This window comes from Filicampus tigris, chromosome 2 (genome assembly GCF_054856515.1).
Source record: "Filicampus tigris isolate MCC_2025a chromosome 2, RoL_Ftig_1.0, whole genome shotgun sequence".
In the NCBI taxonomy this organism is placed as follows: domain Eukaryota; kingdom Metazoa; phylum Chordata; class Actinopteri; order Syngnathiformes; family Syngnathidae; genus Filicampus; species Filicampus tigris.
In genome coordinates this window covers 27,933,754-27,957,966 of record NC_141218.1, presented here as the reverse complement: position 1 = coordinate 27,957,966, position 24,213 = coordinate 27,933,754, and the positions used below count along the sequence as shown (strand labels likewise).

Genomic DNA, 24,213 nt, shown 5'->3' with positions numbered 1-24,213 from the left:
GTTTCGGCCCAATGCCAGCAACATGCTAAATATATTGATGGTCATTTAATTCACATGATAACTCCTTTTACCACTGCTTTTGTTCTCAGTGATATCCCCCACTTTGCACAATAGAAATCAACAGAATGACTAAACCACAAAGTCAGAACAGTTACAGTAATGCAGCGTCAGAATGAGCTAACATACTAATATAAACAGTGATCATTTGGTGCATCCATGTAAAATGCAAATCGGAGCTTTAACTTACTCAAGTGTTTTGCATGCATGAAAGCATGCATGTTGTGTTTCCATGTTTGCACGCAATAACAATTCATCAACACATGCTCATTTATGTATGCAGACAAGTAGGTTGAGAGTTTTTTTCCCCTAGGCATGCAGAGCTGGCCGCCATGTTGGTCGAGCATGTGGTTTGCAGTCGCCGGGCAGAATCAAGGGCCACGATGCATGAAGGCGCCACATTCGCGTACAAGGGAGTACAAACCTTTTAATGCGAGGGGGCAGACAGCAGGTAGTCAGTCTTCCTGCTTAGCAGCAAGCTGCAATATCAGAGTGCATTGTGGGTATTCTCCCTATCACTCCCTTTTTCCCTTTGGCTTTTCTTCCCATTGTGTGTTTGTTTGTGTTGGCTGTTGTTTTTCCATGCAGGAAAATAGCAGGCGTCTAATTAAGTCTTGGAGGGGGAGAAAGAAGCTGCTTAGCGGGGCTGTGAGCGATGAATGCAAAGTGAAAGAAAAAAAACATCAAAGCTGAATACACAGGCCATACAATTAAGTACACTAATTGAATGTCTTCCAACCTTTTTTTGTGGGGAGGGGGGGGCAAGGCATATATCGTACATTAAAAAAATCTCACAGCACACTGCCAAACAAAAAAAGGGCACACAAAAGTATATAATGAAATTGGTATGATTTCGTCTCACTTTACCCACTCATTTACAGTGAGTGGAATCAGGTTTTGTTGAGCACAAGGCGATTATTCTTTCGTATGAATGGCAACAGTTTAATTGTACCTTCTGCCATCTAGTGGAATAGTATTTAATTGGTCTGCCTCCCACTATATGTCGCTGGTATAGCTAGATTTTTTTTTTTTTTTGTAGCATTTATATAATTTTTAATGGACAAAAGAGAAATTGGATAATTTTCTAATGTGTTCTTCCTTGGCCCATGCCAATCTAAAAATTAAAAAATATATGTCTTACAACTAGTTATTCATGATAAGCACCACCTTTCATAATAGAAATGAACAGAACAAGTAAATGTAATCCAATCAACTGCTCTGTCCCGCACAGGCACAAAAATTACCTGTGTGTGTATATGGATCTAATTTATTTCTTTTGGTCCTGTTTATTTCTATTGTGCAATATGGCTATTATCATAAACAACTGAGAGAGGAGAAATTGCAGGAATTATATAATATATAGTCCACTGATCGTGTGTGACCGAGACCGAGCATGTTGACTTTGAATGTGGATTATTTCTAGTCTCTCTGTTTATTTCTATTGTCCAAGGAGGCAGTTATTGTCCATTACTGTCGGGAGGATGCATTGTATCAGTGGTGACACATCCTGTACATTGCCTACGTGTGACCGATTGCTCGCTTAACTTTTCTTTCACTCGATCCATTATTTCTATCAGTTCTCTTTATTTCTATTGTGCAAGATAGAAGTTATCTTAAATAAAAAAGGAGAGATCACATTAATTTTATGACAGTGCTTTGTGTGTATACAAGTGACTGAGCGGGGCTATGAACATTTCAACTCTATAGATTATTCCTGGTCATTCAGTTCGTTCACATTGTGCAAGGTTTTTGTAATAATGAACAACTGGCAGGAGGAGTGATCGCATAAGTCTTGCACATTGGTCACGTATGGCCAATTTTGCTGTGTTTTTTTTTTTTTTGGGGGGGGTGTATTATTTTGTTGTCAATCTGTTTATTTCTATTGTGCCAGATGGTAGTTATCATGAATAATTTGCAATAGGAATGATGACAAGTATCATTTATATTTCATTGAAATATAATAGTAACTTGTGCACGTGCAAGTGATCGATCATGCCTTGGACTTTTTTCACTGTGAATTATTTCTAGCAGTCCTGTTTATTTCTATTGTGCAAGGTGGCAGTTATCAAGAATAATTGTCAAGAAACAATTTATTAGAGTAACTGTTGTACATTTTAAAGCTACATTTTCTCAAGACACAACACACAATTTACAAACCTGTAGATTCGTGTCAAAATCTACCCATCATTAAAACCCCAGTATCAAAAACTGGAAACTTGCCACTTATGGTGTGATTGAAAGTGTTTTGGATTGTTGTTTGCCTTGCTGTTGTTTGGCTGAGAGACGCGAGATGGACGTCCATCAGGGCTAAAGTAGGCCATCAGGTCTGACAGCGCCATAGCAAGACGCAAGATAGAGGAAGAAGATGACGACACTCACGGTCACGAAGGTTCGCTCAGCAAATATCAAGCACATCTCCATCACTCTTGACAGAAAAAAAAAAAAAACGCTCCATGTTGTCTAACCCCATGCCGAAAATATACACATAGTATATACTGTAGAGGGATAAGTATACAACAATAAGAGAAGTTAGACCATAACAACAACAACAGAACTGGTAATGGGCTATTTTAGTGATATTTAACATTTGAAACTGAATGTTGGTTTGAGTTTCCTTCCTTTGAAAAGATCTAATTGCCTGGCCATTTAAACTGCAGCTATTTAAGTTGAAGGTGTGTTTTAATTATAAGTCTAATAACTATTTAGTTCTATTATTAGCTTTTGGTAACTTAAACCAATTACATTTTTTTTTCCTCTGCCCATGTCAAGATACAAAAACTACCCCCCCCCCCCCCCCGCCACACATACACAGACACATACATTAGCATCTGGCTGCCAGCGCTGCGCTTATGTCAGAAAATGACCACCTGTGGCTTGTAATTTTTTAATTGTTTATTTATTGATCAGGGGTGTAACAGTAAATGTGTTTGATTTTTTTACAGGACAGGGGCAAAGAGACAAGTTTGAGTGTCTCACACTGAAGCCACTGGTATGCTCCGTAAACAAACCCTGTACAGCTCAGCCTCTGGCTAGTGAACATTATGGCTACTGATTAGGGATAGACCGATTATCGGCCGGGCCCATATTTGGCATTTTGGCGATTATCGGCATCTGCCTTTTTTTTCATTTTAAGGCCGATAAATTAAAAACTGCTTTATTCGTGCTTGCTGCAGCGTGCTTCTCTCTCTCTCTGTTTGCTGCACCACTGACCATGCCTGCATAGGCCGATTGGCCCGCCCAAAGCACCATCTGATTGGTTACTTGTGCAATGCGTAACTGCCAATCAGTGTAAACCTGCGTGTTTGCTCCCTACCCGCTCTCTCTCTGGGTCTCCTGGACGAGCCAGGCACATACACGACGGAAGTCCCCGAGTTACTAGTTCAAGGTAATGCAATAGACTTCGCCGACATTTTAGTAAATCTCAGTCTACTATAACTCACTTGTAACATTACTATGAGCCCTTCTATGTCATATAAACACAAGGGGCAGTTCTGCTCGCCACAGCTGCCTTGTGGCTCAAGCTAACCACTCCCCCAATGTCACAACAGTTAATTTGCTTTGTGAACAACATGGCTCCACAAAGTTGTCTATTTTTTAAAATCTAGAAAAGCTTTAACACCTTGTAAATCACTAAAGTTGTTTAATAAACATGGTGTTGGAGTTTTTATTTTTCATAAATTTGACACCATTTTACCCCTTTTTTATACAAATAAATATTGGCTATCGGCCGCCTTGACTATTAATAATCGGTATCGGCCCTGAAAAGATCATATCGGTCCAGCCCTACTATTGATACACTTTTAGAGCTACATCAAACGTTTAAACTCAGTTGGAGAAAAAAAATAACATAACATTTTAGACTGTTACTGACTTGCAGAGCTGGGCGGGACCGTTCGGACCCTCCGGCCTGGCCAGAAGCCCATTTTTGGGGCGGAGGGTGGGGGGGAGAAACATTTTTTAAAAATGGCTGGACTAAGCATGGCCAGAAGTTGATTTTAGTCCAGCCCACTAATCGGCCCTCATGCGTGTGACGTGCTCGCGAGGCGGCCAAAAATCATCTCATCCTACTCGGTGAAAGGCTTCTTTTTAGGCTTCTTTCTACTCCCGCGTCTGCCCGAGCGACAACTGCTGTTATAGGGATTGTGGTATTGCCCCCCCGCCCCCTCTTGTAATGGTATGCCCCAGTTGCAGGTGGGAGGCGCGGGTTACGTGATGTGACAATGAGGAAATACAAACACGCTTAAGCGCACGTTGCTGTCTCACATGTTGCGATGACATACAGTTTCCCACACGGAAACGGATGAGCCACGCAGCTCGTTGCTGCTGCTGCAAAGTCCCATCACTCAAAGTAAACAAGCTACTCACTCACGTTCACCCTTAGCCGCCACCTTCCAGATGGTTTTCGCAATAAAATTAAATGCATTGTCTTGTCATCCCTTTATGGTTGTAGCAGGCACAATAAGCATTGTTGTCGCTGTATTTTTGAAGCGTCGCTCCCCGACTTGTTTAAAAAGAATTTGTGTCCACAAGTATATTCAGACGCTAGCACATCAAGGTGGAGTTCATGCACTTTTTCTGGCGTTCACTACTTCCGAAAATACGCCATAGCAAACCTGCAGTGTATAGTGGTTTGCTGGTATGCTTTTATTTTGAAGGCCGGGAAGCAGGGGAAGTGTGCAAAATAAATAAGTAACTTGACTACGACTTCTGCGACTTCTTCTACGACTCTTCGCTATAATTATTGGACCCAAATAATTATACAATACGACAAATTCAACCCCGGGGCTCGCAATGCAAGGAAGCACGCAGTTGGGTAAATACTACTGGTGCATTTGAAGCGTGTCCACAGCGGGTTAGAATAGTAAATTAGCCAGCTAATGATCCTTAAAAAGCCTCCCGCAGCAACGTCAATCACCCTTGACGCTTTTTTTTTTTTTTTTTTTTTTTTTTTGTGTCGGGGAGCGGAAGGGGGCGGGGGCCAACAATGTTTATGAATATGGCCGGAGGGACGCGGCCGGAAGGGTACCCAAGTCAAGGGTGGAGGGTCGCGGTTGGACCGGCAAAAAATGGTCAAGTGCCCAGCTCTGCTGACTTGTGTGCATCATTAGTTTTCTAAAAAAAAGAACAACTATTGATATTGCTCTGTGCTTTTTAAGATGTTACATTTTATTAAGCATGGGTACATCTAACCTTTTGTGTTTTAATTGGATCATTCCTATATGAAATGAATGATCCAATTAAAACACAAAACCTTTGAGGTAAATAGATAGATAGATAGATTAATTGATATAATAAATATTGCATACTCTACATTATTTTGTGATTTGAGATATTTGTCATTTAGTGGTGAATTTATTGCCATCAGTTTATGTTTTTTTTTAAACGTTTAATTTAAAAAGTCATTCAATATGTTGTTATTTACAGTTCCACACTGTTTTATGTTTGTCTCATTTCATTTCATTTCATTTACAATGTTAAGCCTCCAAAACACTCGCCAGAACTTCCATTTACCAAACTTAATTTGGTGTCACTTGTGCTGGAGCCATAACATGTTTGGAAGGAAGTAATGATGAATCAATAAGCTCAAGTGGGGAGAATAATGATATGGGGGGAGCAGTCGCAAAAATAACAATAAACAAGATGAATGAAAAGGCTTTTTTCCCCCTACTGCTATGATTATAGTGCAACTGTCCACTCTATTACACAATAGGCTGTCTTTGCAAACATTCTACTCTATTATGGACCCTCCTGTTTATGTTGCTGGCCAAATTGACCCATTTTAGAGTTTGAGAACATTTTATTGAAACATAGATTTCTGTACGTGTTTGAAAAATAGCTCTTTGTATTGATAAAATGTCTCATTCCTCTCTTTTCCCATATTATAAGATAAGAATAAGAATGCCTTTATTGATCCCACAGTGGGGAAATTTTCGTTGTTACAGTAGCAAAGATATAGGTCACACAGGGGCGGCGGCATAATGTGGCCATTAATGTATAACATTGACGGCAAACATTTAGAATCAAACCTATGTAGATATACGCAGTAACATGTGTATATACACATGTGTATACACACCAACCTACATCTACATAAAAAATATGAGGAACACTCATTTCGGCCTGTACATAGTACAGAGGAAAAAATACTCTAAGTGACAGTGCTGCAGTGCTGTAGTGAAATGTAAGGAACAGCATTGGATAAAAATAAAACTAGACTAACAGTAGTGGGGAATGTTGAGTATTGCACGGTATTACAGTAGTGGGGAATATTGGGTATTGCACGATACGAGCTCAGGTGCAGGACTGCACAATTGCACTAATGACCGCCAGTTTGTAGAGACTACACAATGTTCTTGTTAAAGAGTCTGACAGCAGCAGGCAAGAAGGAACGGCGGAATCTCTCCTTTGCACAGCGAGGGTGTAACAGTCTGTCACTGAAGGTGCTATGGAGTGCTGTTAGGGTGCCCTGGAGGGGGTGGTCCGGGTTGCCCAGCATTGATGACAGCTTGGCCAACATCCTCCTGTCCCCCACCGAGTCCACAGAGTCCAGGGAGCAGCCCAGGACAGAGCCGGCCCTCTTGACCAGTTTGTCCAGCCGCTTCTTGTCCCGGGCCGAGACGCCGCCTGCCCAGGTGACCACTCCCTGGAAGATGACCGATGCAACCACCGAGTCATAAAAGTTCCTGAGGAGTGTCCCCTGAACCCCAAAAGACCTCAGTCTCCTGAGTAGGAAGAGTCTGCTCTGACTCTTCCTATAGAGGGCGTCTGTGTTGTCGCACCAGTCCAGTTTATTGTTCAGATGAACACCCAGGTACTTGTAAGTTGAGACTCTCTCAACATCTGTTCCCCGGATATTCACTGGTGCAGGTGAAGAGTGCTGGCGCCTACCGAAATCCACCACCATTTCTTTGGATTTCCCCGCATTATAGCATTACAAAACATTCACCATGTGGTATCTTTGTTGACATCAAAGGGAAAAGATAATTGCCATGTTTGTAGATAAGTTTACGTGTCACTTCTTTGCAGACGCCAGCCTGGCTGTAATTGAACTGTCCCCTTGCATGCATTTAAAAAAATATATATAATAAATTGTATCTCTCATCTCTGTCAAAGTGCTTGTTCTGTCTCTTGTCTCCTAATGGTTCACATGTTCCCCATGGCACTATGGAAACTTGTTTTAATTGGTTTGATTGTGAGCAAATTGTACAATGACAATGATTCGTTTCAAAAAATGAAATGTACATGAAGTCTTATGTTATATTATGGATGAAATTGACCTGTTTAAAGTTTAAAACTCAAGATTCAAAAATAGATACAACTTCGGCTGGCCTTATTTTCTTCCGATCGTATTTGTTCCAAATATTTTTGAATTCCCATGATATTAAATGCAGAGTATGAACATGACAATGACGCAAGGGGCTAAATAGGGGCCAGAATGTTTACTTTATGCAATGTAATCCTTTCAATGCGCTGACTGAATAGTTAATATTGGTGTTGCAGTTGTTTAATGTACTGCAGGTCACATTGACTCATTAACGTTTGTGTGTCTCAGAGAACGGGATAAAAAAACAGTTGTAACATGCAGAATGTAAATTACTGTAATTGTGAGCTGTAATGCTAAAACTATTGAAATGATTAGTAATGAACTTAATTGGATTTTACTGATGCTGACTGTTTTTAGATAAAGAAATATGGCTCCGATCAAATCGACCTAAACATATTACAGTATTTCTGTTCCTGTGAAATGAACATTACAGGAGTTTTTTTTTTTTTTTTAACATAAAGTCTGTCACTTGATTTTCATAAAAATAACTCAAGAATTACAACTAAACAGCATGGAATGTATTTTCTTTATGAAGGCAGTACTTCATCACCATGCTGCCACATTACACTTGGCAAGTTGTGTATGTAATGCATGCAGCAGTCTCATCGTCAAATTCAAAAGTTCCCCAATCAAATATGTGCAGCTTATTAGAAGGACACACTGATCTGTCTAAGAGACACATTTTCAGAAATAGTCTGCTAACAAGACTTACTTGATTGTTTAATTTCATACTTCATGGACGCAGGCAGGCACTCCTGAAACCCAACTAATTATGTCAGAAAAAATTAAAAAGTCGCTTTTACATAATATGTCGCAATTAAGATTGTAGTTGTCTCGAAAAGAAGCTATCAATTATTTATTAATAAATCCAAGCTAGTAACATTTACATGATTTATCAGCCTCTTGGAAGCAGAAAAAAATGATTGATTCCACAGGCTCGCTCTCAAGCGTTATTATTCCATTTTAAGACATGAAAATGCGACAGCAGATCTAATCAGACCACATACGACTGATGTGTGGGCCAAGAGAAAAACAATAACAGAAAACAACAAATCTCATGTCAGCGGACACACTAGACTGCGTCGTGCAATTAAAAGTCTCGCGTGGGACCGCTGAGCTGCGAGCGGACGTGCCTCGACTGCTGCTTTGCAGAGAACATGTTGTACAGGTCTATAAGAGTATTAGTTCCACCAGTTCTCAGCAAATTTGCCGTTTATATGACCATGAAAAATCTGATAAGTGGGAGGATCTGACACGTCTACATGCACTTCGTAAATAGAAAAAAAAAGAGGGTTATATTGCTTCGGGCCTCTAGCTGATATCGTTTGATGTAAAAGTCAAACTTCCAAAATGGCACACTTTCTTTGTTTTGAAAGTTAAGTTCTACTTGGGGGTGGGCGATATTGGCAAAAAAAAACAAATATCGATATCTTTTTTCCAAAAACTCGATAACGATAATTTGACGATATTCTACAAAAAATATCTTAATTCTGCACTTGCTTCACAGACCAATTGTGGATAGTAGATAGTTTGTGAACAACAATTTCTTTTAAATTGCTAAATACAGCTTCTGCAAAACATAATGATATTCTACGACAATATTTTACGATAAAAAACAAAAAAGTATGTATAGACTTACATTGTTTTTTGTGAATAATGTATGTATGTCATTTAAATGTCTCTTGGTGTTATTCCGTAATGATGTAACATTTTGAGCTGCAGTAGGTACTAGGGGTGTAACGGTACGCTAAATCGCATTTCGGTACGGTTCGGTTTTTTGGAAACTTCAGTTCGGTATATTTTCGGTACAAAAAAACCAGATTTTTTTTTATGTTTATTTTGAAAAGATGATAAGTAAATGGTACATTTTTGGGAAAAAATAAATAAATACGAACCATTCGGGTGATATTCTAAGAAATTACACCAGAATAAAAAATACACTAACAGTAAAGATCCCTTGATTTTGTAAATTATTAAGACACTGAAATCTTTAAACACTCAGCAGCAATAGCCTATGACACAACTAAGTATTCATATTAAAGACAAGTTGTCATTATGTATACATGTATACACTTTTTGTGATAAAAAGAAAAATCCATACAAAAACAATTACAATTATTGCAAACTATATCAAAACTCTTTTTATAATGAAAAAAATACAGTAACTTTAAAAAGTATATGAAATTGTACACACTTTTTAGGCATTGATATCTTTGAATGTTCAACAGCATTCATTCATTCATTATCCATACCGCTTATCCTCACAAGGGTCGCGGGCGTGCTGGAGCCTATCCCTACTGTCTTTGGGCAGTAGGTGGGGTACACCCTGAATTGGTTGCCAGCCAATTGCAGGGCACACAGAGACAAACATCCGCACTCACAATCACACCTAGGGGCAATTTAGACAGTCCAATCAACTTACCATGCATGTTTTTGGAATGTGGGAGGAAACCAAAGTACCCGGAGGAAACCCACGCAGGCACGGGGAGATCATGAAAACTCCACACAGGGAGGCCGGAGCTGGGATCGAACCCACAACCTCTGAACTGCGAGGCGGACTAGCTAACCAGTCGACCACCGTGCCGCCTTGTTCAACAGCATATTGTAACGAATTGGGTCATCTGCATCGGCTTCATTTAGACAAAAGTAGTGCTTTGCCACCATCCCGTGGAATCTATAGGAAATGATCAACCTTTTTGCGGGATGGAAATCAAAGCAAGGCTCGTATCCCTTGAACACAGTTTATCAGGTTGTGTGCTTTGCGTGTGCGTGTGTGTGCATGTGCGTCTGTGTGTATGTGCGAGTGCTGATGTGCTGGCGGATAAATGTCTTACGTTTTTTGGGAGGGAGGGCGGCAGCGGGTCTTCCTTTTATGTTGTGTTTTGGACATTTTTATTGGACAGCACTTTGAGTTGCATTTTCTTTTTGTATGAAAAGTGCTATATAAATAAATTTGATTGATTGATTGAGTTTCTACAAGTGAAATCTGGCTTTGTTGAGCACAAGGCGATTTAGAGTTAGAGTTAGAGTTCCTTGTACAGTATATGCAGTTTAAATTTGGAAGCAATGCAACAGACATACTCTTGGAAATAGCCAAAACGACAACAAAATTCCCCACTTCTTTTGCATATTCAGAGACTAAATTTTCAAAACCTACCAGACCAAGTTTTGTGGTACCAGTCTAGCACCTACTCTTTGCTGGTCCTGAGGGAAGGATAAAGTCAAAAACCAAATAAAGAATTCATTTTAAAACCAAGTCAAGAACCAAGTTCGGAAACACCAAGGAGAGTACAAATTTACAAAGAGTTCAATGTATATTCATCGTATCATCGGCAAAATGTGGATATGGCGAAAACACACTTTACGATTTAGTATCCATCAAGTTTAAATTTGGAAGCAATCTGTCAAAATCTCACAAGTCTTTCTTTACAGTACTCCCAGTGCATTTTCACATTTTTTTTATTTTTTATTATAAACTATACTTATTATAAACCTGCCAACCAAATTTCATGTTGGTCAGTTAAAACTGGCTTTGGGGCCTGAATTTTCAAAACCTACAGAGTCAAGTTTTTGGGCACCAGACTAGCACCAACTGTTTTCCGGTTCTGAGGAAAGAAACCGAGTCAAGGATCAAATGAGGAACCAAGTCAGGAATCAGTCAAAATCTAAGTCAAGAACGAATTCAGGGAACCTAAGTTAGGAACCACCCGGAAGATGATGACACAATTGCTGTATTGCAACACCATTTGTATCATTAGCAAAATATGGCCACGTTTGTGAAAGTCAATTGTATGATTCCCTCCCCACATCCCAATTGTCTTTGCTCACATGCTATCCTTAATGTTAGTGGACATTTATTCTTGATTGGGACCACCAGGTGACAGTGTTTTGGGGCATGACGCTATCTCGGCATAATGCCAATGCCTCACTTTGAGTCACTACAAGTTCAAATGTATCAGCAAAGAAAATATTATGGTGCCACATGCTGCGCTTGCAACATTCTTATACACCATATTCAAAAGTCAGCCTGTTTACAAGCAATCCCATCATCTCATGAGTTCATGGCAAAGTGCTGTGGGTCCAAAAAAGGCAGCATCAGTAATTTTATAACGAGTGCAGTTGTGGCAAATGAGGGAAAAGGGAGGGAGAAAAAAAAAGCATCTTTGGTGAGCTGCAGTTCAAGACGCGGCAAGTGAATAAAGAAGCAAGCGTGTCAGTCTGACCTCACTTTTAACACCTGCGCTACTTTGTCCTTTTCAGCCTCGCTTAAAAAGCTCCACAAGTTGTGCAAAAAAAAGCGGTTGTATCACCTTACACAAGCGTGATTTATTTATTTTTTTTAAAATATATAATAGACATCAAGCTTCTGCTTACCACTTTGAGAAGCAATCTTCCCCTCAGCCATGGTCTGCTCTTCCTCGCCTCCTTCACTGCAGTCACCACGATTCTCAGTCTTATCTGCAAGAAGATGACAGAGAGAATGATGGCAAGGCTTTTAAGCCATAATGACAATCAATAATGTTTCCAGAGCAGATCACTATTTGGCCATTTGGGGGTTACACTTTTATAGCAAATATTCCTAACCAAGACGCACTCAAGTAGAGAAAAAGCTTACACTTGTGGCGAAGACTCGCATAACTTCTGGTAAGAACATGGGGTGACAATCAAGATGTATCACTTAGGCTACGTTGTGACTGCAGTCAAATGTGACCCAAATCTGATTATGACGTACCTGTGTGAAACTGTATCTGATATTTTTATGACAGTCTGAACGGCTCAATTTTTTTCAAGTCTGACCTTGGTCACTTTCATATGTAGTCCTAGATCGGATACGTATCCTATTTTTTTGCGATGCGATCTCTGTCTGAACGTCCAGGTCGCATGTATCCAACTTTATGTAATTGAAAAGCAACAGATGTCAATCTGCGCAGCCGGAGCAGCAATACAACAGTCATGGCGGACGATGGAGAGGAAAATAGGCAGTGGAAGAAAAGTGGTGTTTTGGATTTAATTCAGATTTTGATTGTAAAAGAACAATGTTATACAAGTGCGAGTTGCCACATCCGCAACCATATTTACTTTGTAAACACTACGTTGTGAATGATGTCATGTCTTCTGCGCATGCGGGTCAATTTGAGGCCCCTTTCGGTTCACACACCAGACAGACTCAGGTTGCAATTAAATAAACTTGTGTGTGTAATCCGGGATAGCTTTGTTAACTAACTATTAACATTTAGTGCCTTATCCCTTTGCTTGCGAACTATGTCCTTGTGTGGGGCATATTTAGACCGTAAAAATCTCTACCAGCGTATACATTTAAACGACCCGGAAGTGGAAGTCTTTGTTTCCTCTTATAATATTTTGCAATACCGTAATTATTTTATAAAAAATGAAAACATCTTATGTTAAAACACAAAGGTTTTTCAATAAAACTCAATGGTATTGCGTTATTACTCAATCTTAAATATTATCTCGGTGTCCCTCTGTTTGCTCCAGTCGGCATCATCTTCATCGCATCACGAGGGGCTTGTTTTGCAGCTAAATGCTATCTTGTTTAAACAATTGTAAACAATTCAATCCACTCACGATACTCCCAGCCGATAAGTGGATGTGCACAGGAAATTAGCCAGCTAATGATCTTTAGGAATGGAAGGATGGAAGCGCTTTAAAAGGACAAGGACAGACGGGGTCGGAGGTTTCATGAATAATCACAGAAGAGTACCCAGGTCGCGGACGGAAAATGGAGGACGGACCGGCAAAACAGGGTCAAGTGCCCAGCTCTGAAAATGACCAGGTCGCAGTTATTTCCAAAATGTAATGTGTTACATTTTACTAGTTTGCATGTGAACGTTTCTTTACAATATTATTGACCACTGAATGACCACTGTATAACATAATGCAATTGATGGTACAAAATCTATTAAAATCATGTTTAAAAAGCACATTTCTTTGCAATGTATTCACTGCTTTTAACTTAGGTTTGTTTCTGCTTGTATTTTGAGAACGATATATATCCAATATGCGCTCCGCATGGGAAGGTGAGACCGTCTGACAATTGTCCGTGAATCTGCAAAGTTATTTTGAGTCACAGTATTGACTTAATATTTGACTTTAATTGAATCTCACTTGAAACATGAAGCATAAAGTGGACATTTGTGTTGATAGTAGTAATTCAGCCACACAAACGGTTCACTTGTTACGCACAGCAATGACGTGACATCAAGTTTAGTAGATGTCTCCTTAAAATGAGAAGATCGAAAAGCCGTGCCTCAATTTCCCAAAATATTTTTACCACATTGCTTCTCAGTAGATATGAGATGATAAAAAGATGAGCCCCCAGGACCATTTACTTCCGCAAACACTACGTTGTGAGTGACATAGTCTCTTCTTCTGCGTATGTGGGTCACTTTGGGGACACATTTGGTTCACACACCAGACACACTGAGGTCGCAAGTAATGTCAACAATTAAACAACAAATTTGGATTCCTCCCGAAAAATCTGAATGCAGCTTTAAGACCTGCAGTCTGAACATAGCCTGAGACATGCTTCCTGGCACAAATCGGCTGGGATCTAGTGCCATTTTACGGCATCTTAATGCGGGGCTCTCAAACTCCGGGCCACTTTCCTGCATTTTTTAAAAGTTTACCGCTTGAAACACACCTGATTGAAATGATCAGCTCACCAGCAAGTTCTGCAGGGGCCTGATAATGATCCAGATAATTTAAATCAGGAGTGTTGTGGGTTGGGAAAATTCCATGGCCATGTAGGAAAACTTGCACGAAAGTGGCCCTAGCGAACCAGAGTTTGAGACCCCTGTCTTAGTGTAGGAGAAAGTGCACAAAAATAAACACAAAAAGGTGGATTTTTCAGTGTTGTTGAACAGCTGGGATGCGCTCCACAAAAAAAAAAAAAAAAATGTGAATAAGAATGTGACCCATGCTGGATGGGGTTCATTGTAATTCCCTTTAAGGTTTGCGGAGTGACATGCTATTTCTCCTTTCACATGTTAAGTGGGGCTGGGAAACCACCAATTTGGCGGTAATATTGTCAGTTCACAAGGCGGTCATTTTCTTTGGAACACTGCTAAACTGAAGAAGAGAGAGCCGCAATCTGTTCCGCCAGTTTGTTGGCCGTTATTGCTGATGTGGCATCTGTTACGGCCTCCAGGTGGCCCGAGTGTGCAAGCATATTATTTATTATTATTTTTTATTTTTTTACAGAGTGCAGAGCATCGTAGTAACGGGAGTGTTGCATCTTGATGGCAGGTGGCAATTGCTGCACTACTGCATCCTTGGGAATCAAGGCCAGACTTGTGGTAGGCAGGGGAGTCATTTGCCTTTTTCCACAGGGGAAGGATGTAGCAAACTCTTACTGTGGCCTGATTAAATCGAATCGTATGCGATAATGCCACACGCCAAACGGAATTAGGATCACTTTTGAATGGTGGCCATCATTTAAAGGGGACATATTATGGAAAAGTGGCTATAATTGATTGTATACCAATCAGTTGGTGTCTGGAGAAGTGCCTGCCCTCACAAAGTGTGAAATTAAACAACAAAGTCAATCTTCTGTGGCTACCCATTTTCAGAAATGGGTCTGTAAGCAAGCCATTATGAATTTCACCAACTTGGAATGTCAGAATAACTTACCGAATACTGCCCCACACACCAGTTTTCTGTGCCTTTGCCTTTGCAGCTGGGCTAGGCAAAGTTCCGCCATTCTTTAAACAAACAATGGCGTAAACAGTGACAGTATCATGTCAAAGCCAAAAACAGATCTGCAGTGTTAGCACAGATTAGCATTAACTGACTGGAAGGTAGGTAGGTTTGTAGGTAGGTAGGAAGGTAGGTTAGCAGGTAGGTATATAGGTAAGTAGGTGGGTAGGTAGGCAGATAGCTAAGTTAGATGAATGGATAGACGAGCAAAGCTTAATCATTTTCAAGCAGAGGACGTGATACATGAAAACAGCAGAGGTCGGCAATTTACAAAATTTCATCAGAGGCCGGGGGACCATCTGTCCTTGTCAGTCCGTCATTTTTTCAAGCCAAACCAAACTGTAACCATCAGCCGGTCAGTATGTCATGTTATTTTAAACAGGCTTCCGTAATGGCTTGCGTCAATAAATTTCATGGGTCCATCGGTCTGTCCCAAAAAAACACAACAAAGAACACACATCATAGTCCAACAAATGAAAAATCCAATTTGATTCAAATGGTAAATGGAGGGCGGCACGGTGGTCGACTGGTTAGCACGTCCGCCTCACAGTTCAGAGGTCGTGGGTTCGATCCCGGCTCCGGTAACCCGCGCCTCCCACCTGCTACTGGAGCATGCCATTACAAGAGGGGGGGCAATACCACAATCCCTAACAGAAGCAAGCAGTCTTTTTAGCCCTAAACATCAAACTTAAATAGCGAGATTTATCATATTGTAGCGTCGTCCAGGAACACGCCGTCAGACGTAGTTTAATTATCACGTTTTTATTCATCCAAGTACAACTGCTTGCGCTCTTCTTTCTCCGCTGCTCCACTCGCTTGCTGTATGATGCATTCATGAACCTCGGAAACATGACAACTCAGCAACACGCAAATCCGACCACAACACAGATGACCCAATTCGTTACAATATGCTGTTGAACAAGGCGGCAGTGTGGTCGACCGGTTAGCTAGTCCGCCTCGCAGTTCAGAGGTCGTGGGTTCGATCCCAGCTCCGGCCTCCCTGTGTGGAGTTTGCATGTTCTCCCCGTGCCTGCGTGGGTTTTCTCCGGGCACTTCGGTTTCCTCCCACATTCCAAAAACATGCATGGTAAGTTGATTGGATACTCTAAATTGCCCCTAGGTGTGATTGTGAGTGCGATTGTTTGTCTCTGTGTGCCCTGCGATTGGCTGGCAACCAGTTCAGGGTGTCCCCCGCCTACTGCCCAAAGACAGCTGGGATAGGCTCCAGCACACCCCGCGACCCTTGTGAGGAGAAGCGGTACAGATAATGGATGGATGGATGGATGGTAAATGGAGTGCACTGTATCTCAGTTTAACTACATCTTACGGTGACTGCCCAAAGAGCTTTACATGCACTTGGACTCACATACATTTCACATACACTTATTTGCCTATATACTGAACTGTTAAGTATACCGGGAGCACTCTGATGGGTGCCTGCCGCTTTTTGAACTCCTAAAGCACCAACATGTTTAAATTTAAAGTACAAAATGTCTCACTTTAATCAGAATCTCTCTCCGCATTGTGGCCAAGGGTGGAATCCAATCCAATCTCGCACTCCTACACCTGTCTATAAATACAAGTCGTTGTCGTTTTCTTCTTCTCTTCCATGCCTTCTTCATGTTAGTTCATTGGCATATTTCAGCTCTTTGGTGAGTACCACCTACTTTACAGGAAGCGCAAAGCGTTTGCATATATAGCCAGTGGAAGCAACCTCGCTCTATTCAGTGCAGCGAAAAAACACATGAGACTGGCGGGGCGTGTTTCTCTCAGTTGCCAGCTAAACGAGCATCCGTGCATCAGTGACGGCATCAGTGACAGACTGAGCGGTCCGTCTGTACTTGACCTAGTTAGTGATGATTAAACCGACGGACAAAAAAACACAATGTCAGTGCTTAGTACGGAATTTGGGGGAAATTTCCCGACACCCATCAGTAAAACGGGTGTCCGTCAATGTTGAACTGATGGACCTTCTGTCAGTGCTGACAGAATGCCCACCTCTGGGAAACAGTATTATGTCAAAACCAAAAGGTAAGCAGAGCTGCAGTGTTCGCATTTATTACCATTTGCTAACATTGTTATGACATACTCAAATTGTGACACTGGCTCCCAACAGGGCTGTGCTGAGCTCCAAGGTGTTCGCACTACTGACCCATGACTGCTCTACACAAATCCTGAGATGTCATATAGTGAAGTTTGCAGATGACAAGGCCATATTAGGACACATCACTAACAACAATGACTCAAAGCACAGGGAGGAGGTATAACATTTGGTGGACTGGTGCAAAGATATCCTTTGATTCAATGTGAAGAAGACCAAGGAGTTGGTTGTGGACTGAAGCTGTGGATGGTGGAGTGAGGAGTTGTGTCTTAAGGAGATTGTGCAGATGTGTGGTGGAGAACATCCTCAGCGACAGTGTCACATGATCTTCATAGGACGCTAAAGACATCTTTACCATCAAATCCAGAAAGAGGACCTGCATCATCAAGGACCCAACCCAACCCACACACACACTCTACCATCCTCTCCCCTCAGGCAGGAGGCTATGAAGCATCTAGAGCAGTATCAATCGGTTGAGAAACAGCTTGATTTCGGCAAGCTGACAAAGTTGGCAACAATCAGTATCCCTTCATCTGTCACATCATGGTAACATAAGCCATACTCTGAATTTGTGTGAGACAAATCGGCCCCATCAAAACTGACTGAGTTCAACCAGAGCATGACAAGTAGGTTTCAAGTGTTCTGTAATACTTGAGCCTTTGTGTATAGTTTGACAAAAGGATGTCAGAAAGGTTTAACTGAGAGATTGAGGAAACCGTTTTAAATTGTGAAAAGAATGGTATAGTATATAACCTTTAAGACTGAGTGGTTTCTGTTATGTCAATGACCACAATCCAACAAGTTGTGTGCAGAAACATAAAGGGGTTATTTTTCAATTTGAATTGTCAAATAGACTTCCCCTGCCCATTAATATCCAGGGCGGACAAAAAGGGGGGATTATGAATTCAGCTAAATGGCTCCTTCAAATGCATCCCATCAATATTCTGTGGTCATAGTAGGGAGTCGGCTCCAGGTTTAATGAGTGGTTCCGGCAGATAAATGAGCAAAAAAAAACAAAAAAACATTGTCCTTGAACTCTTAACGGTGTGCTAATAGCATGCCGTGTCAAAAGTAATTTTAACAAGAGCGTCCCGACTCGGACGTGCCGCGTCCTCTCTCTGTCTTTGGACCAGGAAGCAGATAACTTCCTTGCGCTAATCATCATATTATCAAGTCGGGTACGCCTTTTTGCATAATCGCCTCACGCTTGTGTTTTATCCAGCAGCCTGGATGAAGGAAGTCATTATAAGACACAGAGAGAGGGAGAGTAGCGGATCTGTGGAGAGGTCTTTGTGCAGTGTGGAGGACACTTTTTTGACAAGAGGCTCTAAAGCACAGGTGTCAAACTCAAGGCCAGTGGCCAAATTTGTCAGGGCTAAGTCCGGAGTACTTCGGATTGAAGGGGGTTCTATAAGCACAGACTCACATGAGAATTGACAAAAATATTTATGTATACAAAAATGGCTCCATACCAGCAATGTGCAAATCAGAACGCTGGTTAACATAAACCAGGAAAATGAGATGAAACCAAAAGCGCTTGTAAAAGGCAAGGAAAGATAGAAACGGAAATTGCTTGTCACTAAAGGACAAGAAAACCCAAACACGTATAATACAAACCGAGGACATATCTAGAAACCAAAAACACTACTTACATGAACATGGAAAAAACTTGGCGAGAGAAAAAACGGGTATGAACATGGGACGTCTAGAAAATGCAAACACTTGTAGACAGAGTCATTAGCAAGCTGATTAGCAAACACTAGGGGGTGAAATGCACACAGGTGGACACAATAATCATTGAACAAGCAGACACAGAAATACTGAGATAAACAAAAAAAAAAAAAACATGACAGAATCCAAAATCCTGACGGAAATTTGTTTGACACCTTTGCTCTACAGTGAAAAGAGAACTTCAGCCTTGAAGTCATAAAAATAAACTATAGTTTTGGGGATCTGTTATACAACCTTATGTTACCATGTGTAACACGTGACAAGCTACTACTTGGGCTCATTCCCCACACGTTTTGAACTTGAATTTGAAATCACAGTTTTACAGACAACAGTAGACGCTTTGATTGCATTCGTACACTTGAAGGACAGAAAATATCTGACATGAAGGCCAAGACTTGGCCAGACAAAGGCAGGGAGACCAAACAACACCAGACCAGATGACCAGAAAAGACACTATCATAATACATGAAGAGACAAGACAAGACCAGGAGACAGGGGAAACACTAGACCAGGAGAATGTTACTAAAGACACTAATAATAATAATAATGCATCTGATTTGTATAGTGCTTTAGAATACACTCAAAGATGTTCACAGTGGATACATTATTCATGCACTCACAAATTTACACTCTGGTGGTGGTAAACTACCTGTACATTCTGTTGCCACAGGTGCCCTGGGGGAAACTGACGGCTGAACTGAAGCATGGCTGCCGGCGTGTGCGTACGGCCCCTCCGACCACCACCGAACATTCACACCCAGCCGTACACCAGTGCGAGTGACACTGGAGGCAAGGTAGGTGAAGTATCTTCTTGCCCGAGGACACAACGACAGATGACTCGGACAGGGCGGGAATCAAATAGTGGACCCTTCTGTTACTGGATTACCCAATCTACCTTTGAGCCTCGCCCCATAAATGCATTTCTATTCATGGAGAAAGGATCAGAAAACCAGCTCAGGAGACAATCAGCATGGAGACTTGACAAGACAAGACCAGACCAGGAGACCAGACTAGACATGACAAAGACCACGACAACTGTAAAAACATTGAGTTTTCCCTTGTGGAGAGCAGATCCGGAAGACCAGCCCAGGAGACTTTATAAGAACTGTAGACAATTTAGCAGATGGGAGAATATTTCTAACCACAGATAAAAAGCATCAATTATATTTTTACTTGCAGAGACCAAGCCAGAAGGCCAGCACAAGAGACCAGACCAGCATAGAGGATTGACAAGATCAGACCAGCTAAGATGCAGAGCAGGGAAATTGAACTAAAGAGTATAGATAATTAATTGCATTTTTACTTGTAGGCTTGTCAACTGCAATACCAGACCAGCCAAGCAGATCAGGAGACCAGATTAGATGAGGAAACCAGACCAGACTAAGAGACCAAGTCTAATCACTTGCAAACCATCTATGAATTATGATGACAACCGGTACAACCGCCCCACTGGACGTTTGTGTCTTGTTTTCAAGATTATGAATAAATCCACACGAATACATTTTTACAGTAAATACGGTCATTAGGCCTGGGGACAGGCAAATGCCAGATCACATTATGGAGAAAATTAAAATGGGTCTTTGGGAAGTTAATGTGTGCTATTAAATCACATTCATCACTCCTACACATCCAGTAGGTGTCACGTCACCAGTGAAGCATGCCACCTCCTGTCTCTTAACCTTTTCTGCGTCTAATAAACACATTAAGCCTCCTATTATGGTCTACACATGCTGTTATTGAGATGATTTGCTTCACTTAGCAACAGACTAAATGATTGATTAAATTGCTGTTAATACATCCTGACAGGAGACTTGATGTGTGGCAGCCGAGACAATAAACTGCACGATGTAATAACTCTGACAGCGTCACTCAAAACGTAGCATTATTAAGGCCCCAAATCATAGACCCACAAAAATACTCACTAAAAACACACAAGACAAGTATGACTAGTAAAGTGTCCTCTTTGTGGTCATTTTGGCCAATCATATATATATATATATATATATATATATATATATATATATATATATATATATATATATATATATATATATATATATATATATATATATATGTGCAACGAGCCTTGCTCTGATATGAAAATAAATATGCTGGCATATTTATACAGACGCTGATATCACAAATATCAGTGTGATGTGCTAGTGGAAGTTGTCAGAAGTTGCTAGACAGAAACAAAAAATGGAAGCTGGGGCTCTATTGTTGTCGACAGTGCATCTGCACCGTGGTGCGGATGCCAGCATATTTATTTTCATATCAGAGCAAGGCTCGTTGCACATATTTGTGTTTCAGGCAAATAGAGCCCTTGGTGTGATTCTTACCAATTTGGAACCTAGACAGATAAAAAACACTAAAATGACAATGTTTCGAATTTCGTCATTGCATGTGGGATGAGGTAATGGCCAATCAAGGCTGACTTGTTTTCTGAAGCTGAGCCGTGATTGGTCATTATTACCTGAGCCCTGAGTAGTTGTGATGTCATTTTCAGTTGACAGAAATTACAAAATGGCCACCCCCTGAGCTGGCTAAAAAGCCAGTCCACAAACACAATATTAATCAGAATGCCGTGTTTCAACTAGTGGGCCTGCTGTGAACATATTCTTGAAAAAATGTGTTTGGGTTGATTTCCGCTTGAAGATTCCAGTTTTTTGGGTTTGTGACTTTGGGTTTTGAATGAGTGTTTCAAGGTAAGATAAGGCAATGGTTACGAAGTAGAGTTTGCTGCCTGGGTTAGTGTATATTACTTGTATTATTAAAGACAATGTATTATTAAAGACAGGGTTTTCAGGTTTCTTGTCTTCAGAGATTTTGTCCAGTCGCAACTTAATCCGAACCACATACAACAGACTGATGACTGAGACCAAATCGCGAAACCCAGTTTTGCGCTGGTGTCATATCATCAGTCGGCATAGCATGTCGGTGAACTTTGCTATCCTGACAAAAAAAAAACAGGAAACTCTTATAACTAAAAGTGAATGTAACATCGAAGGTTTGCAACTCAACGATAAAAGACACTAAGAAGACAACTAAGACACTTAGCTGAAGGCCTGGTGTGACTGAAAAATATCGTATAACTTAACTTATGACTTGATTAACCCAAGCAATAACTTGCCTCAATTTACCAGTACACGAAAGTTAGTGGGCATTTGAATTACTTGATTTTTTAAAAGTTGAGAGTTGCACATATCATTGCTATGAGGCGTAATCTTTGCATCTCTAAAATGACAGGAAATAAAAAAAAATAAAATAAAAAAAAAATCAACATCCACTCAACCCAAACATATTTTTTTCAAGAATATGTTCTATGCAAGCGCACTAGTTGAAACAAGGCATTCTGATAGTTATTGCATTTGTGGAATAAGAGTTCATCCACCCGTTTTTAGCCATTTTTGGGGCCATTTTGCCATTTTTCTGAAGCCGTGCCGTGATTGGTCGTTACCTGAGTCCTGAGCTGTGATGGAGAGGGGATGAAATTTACTGCAGTGTATGCATTATTATACAGGTGAGTGAGTCAGCCTATTATATTGGGGGATTTTGAAAGACATGGAGGAAAAACCCTACACAGTTAAGGTTGACTACCTGCAATGTAGTAATCAATGTTTTTATGAAGAGTCTTATTCATATACATACGGACGGGGCAACTGACTCGTTTCCGCCATTTTTCGTGAACTGATTTTCATGCGATCATGTTGTGCAGGTCTGTTTTTTTACTCCTCTCAGAAAAAAATAGCTTTGCCTTGTTAAAAATGTGTTTTCCGCATCTATTTTTATATATGGTGTAGAGTGGAATCTCCTCTGTAGCCTCATTTTTAATTTGATGATTTTCATGCAGTATTTCGATTTTTATCGCACACATGGCAAGATAACTCATCTTTGACCGCCTAAAAAGTGTTGAAAGCTAGCTGTACCATTTTATCAACCTATACAACATCATTTTGATGTATTTGGGGACATGCAGATGAAGTTTCATCAAAATTGTATGCTGCGGAAATAAATTCTAAGCGGGGGGCGGGGGAGTGTAATTTTTTTATTTTTTATTTACTTCATATCCTATGTAATTGAGGAAAGGATCTTTTGTACATGCATTTGAGCATTAAAATACATTAATATATTAAGATACTCTTCTGTACATTGGTTCAATAAAACACCAGACATGGGCATATATTTTGTCCTTATTTAAAATGCCATTTCTGTTCCACATCTGGTTTGGAAGTGCTCGGTCCTATGTGGCCCTGCAGTATCACTGACGAAAAAATTGTGGCTGCCTCCCTCGTTCAAGTTGCCCACCTCTGATATAGACAAATTGATGCAGCCACTGACATGTTGCTCTGTCTTAAAGCAAAGTGATAATACAATATCAGAGAGAGAGAGAGCGACAGGAGCAAAAACAAAACCAAAATATGAGATGATGATTAACATAGGACACATTTTACAGGTGCAAAGGAATATATTATTCTAACAGGTGCAAAGGAATATATTATTCTAACATTTCAGTAGAATTAGCATAGATACATGAAGAGATATGATCAATGGTTCGATGGATCCCAAAACAACAATTTTTTTAATTAAGACCAAAAAAAGAAAGTTTATACAGTATATACAATAGGGTTGTACAATATATCGCAAAAATATTGTAATTGAGATAATTTTACATGCAATATGCAAATTGCAAAGACGTGCAATGGATTAATACATTGATATGGAATTGTATACTTTTATCTGACTTTGACCAATCAGATCTCAACCTTAATTGTGTATCGCCATTCAAGAGGACACATCTTAAGGGCATTATACTGTATTTATATTAGATAACATTGAGCCTACTAATTTTGCCGCAAAATGTCTTTCTCTTCTTAGGTAATAAAAATGAGAGTTCTCTAGGAACATGTTAAATGTCACTACGATATGCGACCAAAATCGCAATAATAAACACTCATATTGAATATTGCATGTTTTTTCAATATTGTGCTTCCCTAATATAGCCTACACTATGAGTAATTTCCATGCCTATAGTGTTGTCTATTGGTGTACATCTAATCTGTCAAGAATATTAAAATGCTACTTAAGGCCACAGTTTGACCCTAGACAAAGCAATAGAATGAGACCACTCCATAATCTTTGAGTTTCCACTCGTTCGCTTGGAATGTGACTGTTCTCCATACAACAATTACGCAAAGACTTTGTCTTTGGTCTTCCAGCACACTCCATTTAATGCAAAGAAAGGATAATTCCCCTCTTTGATCCGATGGGATTCCATTATAAAGAC

General features: G+C 40.4%; 1 protein-coding gene across 2 annotated transcripts in view; it reads right to left on the bottom strand.

Moving 5' to 3' along the window:
* Positions 1-24,213, bottom strand: part of lingo2 (leucine rich repeat and Ig domain containing 2) — a 298,342-nt gene that overhangs the window by 130,830 nt on the left and 143,299 nt on the right. For both annotated transcript variants that reach the window (XM_086023923.1, XM_086023922.1), the window contains one exon: positions 11,756-11,839. The gene's annotated coding sequence lies outside the window, so the exon portion shown is untranslated. The remainder of the gene's footprint in view (positions 1-11,755; positions 11,840-24,213) is intronic.